The following is a 6805-nucleotide window of genomic DNA, read 5'->3' on the forward strand; positions in this document are numbered from 1 at the left end:
GGGGTACCAGTGGTCGAAAAAGTGGCCGGGACGGGGCGGGTTAAAATCCAACACACTGTTACAGAAGCTCACGACCCACCTAAATGAAGCTCACGTCCACTTCTAAAACAACTTCACCTATATCTTACAACGCCACCTTTCAGATCTCAACGTTATCTCTCAGTTCTTTCTACCTCAAACTCAACATGGATAATCTCCAACTGGCCACATTGACTCTCTCCTGTCTCAAGTCTCTACCTTGGTTCTGTATCCTGGTCGATGCTATAAATGGACGTGTCACTGCCGACTTAGTACCTGTCCTCACATAGCTCTCCGTTCCTGTCCTGGAATGGGCTCACTCCACCTTCTGGTCTATCCCCAGTCCTCCTCTACTCCTCCCTCGAATATTATTATCCTGTTCTCGAAGCCACTCTTCTCACCAAATACGTCGTCGTCCATGTTCCTCTCCATTCCCTGCCATAGCCTTTACCCTTTTCCATATCATTCCCTTCCCTTTCCGCCTCCCTAACAACTCCTTGTTACAAGTATCTGTTCCTTCAGAATATTTCCTCCTCTCCCATGATCATCTTTTCAGTTGCCTTTCTCCCTTTCTTCCACAGACCTCCAGAAATGTTCCCTCCCTTACTCTGACCTCTCATCTCTGTGCTGCCTGCCTTTTCGCTATCTTCCCTAGCAGTGCTTACAAACTTTCCCCTGTGAGTCTGCTTTAGTTCGCAAACCATTCCATCTACTCTCGGCCTGTTCTCTTTGTCCCAGCTCCTGTGCCTGTCCTCCCTGGTCCTCACCATGCTCACCTCAACCATGTCCAGTTCCTTTCTTTGCTATTCCCATCTCCTGTCACACTTCAATGTGTCCTGGTTCTTCGGTTCGATCCGGTCCCCGCTTAGTGGTCTCCTACAAAAGCACCTGACTATTGTACCGTCACAATCAGAGTCCGTCATCACTTACGCCACTCTCTATCACCAAGCTGTCCGTAAACACTCCTATGGACATCTTCTCACAAACCAATCGGTCATGCCTTCCACCCTACCTATCTGCCAACATTACTTCATCACCTCCCCTAATCCTCTTGCGCATGCTACTTTCATTCCCTCAATGACAATGACTTCATTATGGATCAATTCCTTTCTTTGGCCTTCAGCCGTTCATGTGGTTCATCCAACAGTTGCATTTCCCCCTGTGGTTATCGCTTTCATAGGTTTTCTACTCATCATATGTGCAGTGCATTGTTGTGTCAGAAAAATGGAAACGTCGACTCCAGGAACTCAGAGTCGCTACAGGCATAGTACGTCCTCCACACGACGTAGAAACTCCCCGTACTTAGTGCCCCTCACATTCAGTGACTACCAATGCCATCTGACAATTAACTAAACTGTGAACAGAACTCTGCCTACTAGAAAATGATGGTATTTCTTTAATGCATTCCTGAGTGACAGTGTATCCTCCAGAAAATACAAACAGAAAAAAAAAAATGAACGAAGAACACCAATAGAACTCTCATATCTACTCCTTGTTTATCATGTATCACGATATTATTGTATAATCCCTATTATATCTATGTATACCTTCGACCCTTACTGGACGCATCCCTATTAATCCTTGTATATCTTATCTGTATATATCCTTCTAATTCCCTCCCTCAACATGGCCATGTCTCCCCTACTGCCCCTGTATCATAATTATCCCTTGAACAAACCTCCCTGACCTTGCCTTAATACTATAATCAAAAACCATATAACTCCTGGTGTCAGGAGACACCATCTCAGCTATCCGGGGGAGTTGTGTATATATGTCCCCCTCCCAATGCATACATGCCCCCACTAAACTTGCTGACCTAGCACGCTTTCCCAGGGCCCCACGCCTGGGCGAAGGCACTATTGCGTCAGTTTATAGCAGACAGCCAAGACGGGCAGACTATTTTGTTGTGCGCTCCTAATAAACTCCTTATCTAGCTGTTTGTACACGGTGTTTCTATCACCAAAGTATTGCAAGTTACATCATTATATCGCGCCCATCCAGCTTTAGGTCGTCAAACATACGTAATCGTAGGAAAGGACAAATCTTGAAGTGAAACCAGTGGACCACATGTAGGGGGCTACTTCATCAGGGTGCTACCAACAATATTTTCTTGATTTATGCTGAAGGAATCTGTGTTGTGACACTGAGGTGCCTGAGGTTAGTGTTTTGTTTTGTGTGGGTGTGGGGAAGGGAGTGGCATTTCAGTGAGTATAGTGGATTCTTAAGGAGTTCTATGTGTGGTTGGTATTGTAGTAGTGAAAAGTGAGGGTCACGTCTTAGTCTAAATGCCCTGGTGTCTCTCTGGGTAGGGTAGGATCTGAGGGGTGGATGTCTGGGAGGTGGTTCATGGAGGATGTACGGTAGTTTGGCGAGAGGTTTGAATGGTTATGGTGGCTGTGTGTTTTTGAGACTTACCGAGTATGTGCTTAATGATTTTTAGTGTCCGGTGGTGGTGTGGGGTTTTTACTGAGGCTCTCAGTATCATTTGTGTGTGTGTGTGTGTGTGTGTGTGTGTGTGTGTGTGTGTGTGTGTGTGTGTGTGTGTGTGTGGGGATCATGCATTATAGAGTTACATGGACGAAATGGATCCTGAGCTGAAACAATGAACTGTGTCCCTCTCACACCTATGTGATCATTTACTAAAATAAAATTAAGAATTTCTATAATTTCGGCCAAATAATTAATCATGATTGCCTTGAACACTTCTCACTCCGTGGATTTCTCTTGAATATAATCGTCTGACATCAACCGAAATCCGATGCTAAGTAGCTATTTTGTAGTGAAAATATTAGTTGCTGCACTCATTTACTTGCATTCTTCCATTTTCACTCCCATGGCTGGGAGGGAACGGTGACCTGCCATGCAACTCACTGTCAGCGTTCATGACCACCAGCTGAATCTCTGTAAGCTGTGTTTTATTTTTTTCTCATAATTATGCTAGTTTTCTTTGGTTTATCTTTTTTTTCACGTGAGAGGAGTTGCAGCCATTTTTATACTTTTCAAAGCTTATTCTTACTATCTCTGAGCGAGATTTTTCATTTTAATAAGACCTTTTATATAGAAAGGATATATGATGGATACATTTCACTCTGCCAGGATACATCTGTTTGAAGGTAGCAAGAGTATAACATGTGTGGTGTCCCTCCCTGGACCGGCAGAGCGGGATGTACAATCTACCAATGACCAATAAAGTCTGTTCGTTTCCACTTCATTTCTGTATTATTATTATTATTATTATTACTATAATATTAACATCACTGGCGTTGTTGTTATGATTATTTCAACTTCAAGTAGCTAATGCTCATCTGTCTCCTCACTGTTCTGTCACAATTGCCGCTCATTTCTTTCACTGACCTGGGGCTCTTAAAATTCTTTCAGCCCGTCTCGTCATTCCATTCACCAGCATATCACACTGAGTCAACATCTTTCTCAACAGCCATCGTTTCAAATAGACATCGCCGTTTGCTGAGAGTAACATTTTCATAGTACAGTATCCATTAGAGTATTCATTCATTCATTGCCAGACGCCATGTATCCCAGACGGGGTGGCCAAGGGCTTAGAGTTAATTGTTTTACAGGGAGGGGCAGTAATCCTCCACCAACCCCACTTGACACGTAGGATGCCAACAGCATCTGGTGTTCCCAGGAGGTCACCCATCCAAGTACTAACCAGACCCAACGTTGCTTAACTTCGCTGATCGGACGGGAAGCGGTGTACTCAACGTGGTATGGCCGTTGGCATTAGATTATGAGTTTATCAAATATATATTTGAAAAGGAAAGTACACAATTAAAGTTTGCATTTTTTCTTCTGCATTTATACACCGGTACTATTGCTAAAGGGGATCAGAAGGATACATCTGGCACCGACAATTCAAAAAGAGTCTCCTAAACTAAGTACAACACAGCCGTAGTCTTACGTGGGAAGAAAGTTTATTAACTATTTCTTTACATTAACTTTAAGATTTTCGTCCTTCTTTAAATGATGTCACGTACTTCAGTGACCGGAGATGACAGTGCTACAGTGTGATATCCTTTCCAGGGCACTTTTTCACTACTAGCATCGTATTAAGAGGTAGCTTCTCATTGCCCCTCGATAGTATCTTGATAGAAATGCTTCTTTGAGATAGTTTTCAAGTAAAAAGGAAATACTGATGATAATAATGACGCCATTACCTGACCCCTCGAATTGGAAAAGTCTTTCCAAAGCTGAATAAAATTATGTGGAGCTACAAAGAGTGAATTACCTTCCTGTCGTTAAAGAGAGAAAAAAGGACTGTTATCTCAGACAAAAATAAAGTCCAATGACCATGTACATTATATTATTGCTACGGCTACGACTGATTATTCAGGACAGGAGAGACCGTTGGTGAGGGAAGGGAATAAGTATGTAGAAGCTGCCCCTTGGACGACGAATGACCGCCACCACGAGTGAATAATTTCAAACAAATAATCACTACATAGGGGTGGGAATGGGTGGGGTGTTAGACAGACCCACCCAGCAAAGCTAATACCCATGCTCGACGCCCGGTAGCACAACTTTTTTTTTTTTTGTTACTTCCCTACGACGTTAACTTATTGAGAAAAAAGAAAAAAAAATATATATATATATATATATATATATATATATATATATATATATATATATATATATATATATTGCTGGCGATAATATAAAATTTAAAAGAAATCTAATTACATCGAACCCATCCAGTTTTAAGTCTGCAAACATACGTACGGTAATCGTACGAGAGGACCAACCTTGACGTGAAACCAGTGGACCACAGGAAACCGACAACTTCATCAGGGCGACACCAGAGATCTTTTGTCATGTTGGAGGAGTCTGTGTTGTGACACTGAGGTACCTGAGGTTAGTCAGTGTGTTGTTCTGTGTTTAGAGGGGGAGGTGGGGGAGTTGGCTGCATTGCAGTGTGGGTATAGTGGATTCTTGAGGAGTTCTATGTGTGGCTGGTATTGTAGCAGGGAAGAGTGAGGGTCACATCTTAGTCTAAGTGCCCTGGTGTCTCTCTGGGTAGCGTAGGATCTGAGGGATGGATGTCTGGGTGGTGGTTCATGAAGGATGTATGGTAGTTTGGTGAGAGGTTTGAATGGTTATGGTGGCTGTGTGTTTTGGAGACTTATCGGGTTTGTGTTACTGAATTTAATTGGCGGGTGGAGGAATGAGGTTATTACTGAGGAATTCTGCATCATACGTGTGTGTGTGTGTGTGTGTGTGTGTGTGTGTGTGTGTGTGTGTGTGTGTGTGGTGTGGGATCATGCAATATAGAATTACATGGACGGAATGAATCCTGAGCTGATAGAATGAACTGTGTCCGTCTTACACCTCTTTGATCTTTTACCAAAATAAAGTAAGATGTTCTTTAATTTCGGCCAAATCATTAATCATGAATGCCTTCAACACTTCTCACTCCGTGGATTTCTCTTGAGTATAATCACCTGACATCAACCGAAATCCAATGCTAAGTAGCTCTTCTGTAGTAAAAATGTTAATTGCTGAACTCATTTACTTGCATTCTTCCGTTTTCTCATTCCCATGGCTGGGCGGGAACGGTGACCTGCCATGCAACTCACTGTCCGCGATAATGTCCACCAGCTGAATCTCTTTACGCAGTGTTTTATTATTTTTTTCTCATAATAACGTTAGCTTTCTTTGGTGACAAGAGTTGCAGCCAGTCTTAAACTTGGTACACGACAAAACTAGCTTTCCCTTACACACGTTGGAGCGAACATCTTAAGTGCAAAGACGTCTTTTCTCAGTTTATTTTTACTATCTCCGAGCAATATTTTTCAGTTTAACAAAACCTTTATACCGAAAGGATTAGGATGGATACATCTCACTATGACATCATATATTCATCTGAAGGCAGCAAGAGTATAATCTGTCTGGTGTCCCTCCCGGTAGTGGAAGAACAGGATGGACAATCTCGCTTGAACCCTAAAGCCTGTTTGTTTTCACTGAATTTCTTTGTTATTATTATTATTATTATTATTATTATTATTATTTCCAAAAATTTGCTAAAGCTCATCTGTCTCCCTACTGTTCTGTCACAAATGCCGCTCATTTCTTTTGCTGTCCTGGTGGTCTTAAAATTATTCCGCCGCTTCTCGTCATTCCATTCACCAGCACATCACACTGAGTCACCATCTTTCCCAAAACCCATAGTTTTCAATAAACATCGTCGCTCGTAGTCAGTAAAATTTTCATAGTATAGTATCCATGAGACTACGAGTTCATAATATACATAATTATATTTCTAAAGACAACGACCCCAAATATAGTTTGTTTGTTTTTTTTGTTCCTGTATTTATACAACGGTACCATTGCTAGATTGGCTCAGAAGGACACATCTGTCACCTCAGACAGACTCTCAACTAATGCAACACAGTCGTCTTCTTACGTGGGAAGAATGCAAATTGTTCTTTTTAACTTAACATTAAGATTTTTGTCCTTCATTAACTGATGTCACGTATTTCAGTGGCTGAAGAAGTCAGTGCTACCGCGTGATATCCTTTCCATGGCACTTTTTCGCGACTAGCATCGTATTTAGGGGTAGCGTCTCGCTGGAGCTCGGTATTAACTTGATGGAAATGGTAATTTAAGTTTGTTTTGGAGTTAAAACAATTTAGTGATAATACCTAACCCCTCGAATTCGAAAAGTCTTTCCAAACCTCAATAAAATTATGTGGAACTACAAAGAGTGAAATTAACTTCCTGGAGCTGAAGAGGAGAAAAAAAGGACAGTTATTTCAGACAAAAGCAAAGTGAA

At 41.9% G+C, this 6805-nt stretch overlaps 1 non-coding gene across 1 annotated transcript; it reads right to left on the reverse strand.

Moving 5' to 3' along the window:
- Positions 1 to 3639: 3639 nt before the first annotated feature.
- On the reverse strand, positions 3640 to 3758 carry LOC145406971 (5S ribosomal RNA). The gene has a single exon (XR_013898637.1). It is a non-coding gene; the product is annotated as a 5S ribosomal RNA (ribosomal RNA).
- Between the last annotated feature and the right edge of the window lie 3047 nt (positions 3759 to 6805).

This window comes from Coenobita brevimanus, chromosome 71 (genome assembly GCF_032717465.1).
Source record: "Coenobita brevimanus isolate Jiangsu-jjx chromosome 71, ASM3271746v2, whole genome shotgun sequence".
Classification (NCBI taxonomy): Eukaryota; Metazoa; Arthropoda; class Malacostraca; order Decapoda; family Coenobitidae; genus Coenobita; species Coenobita brevimanus.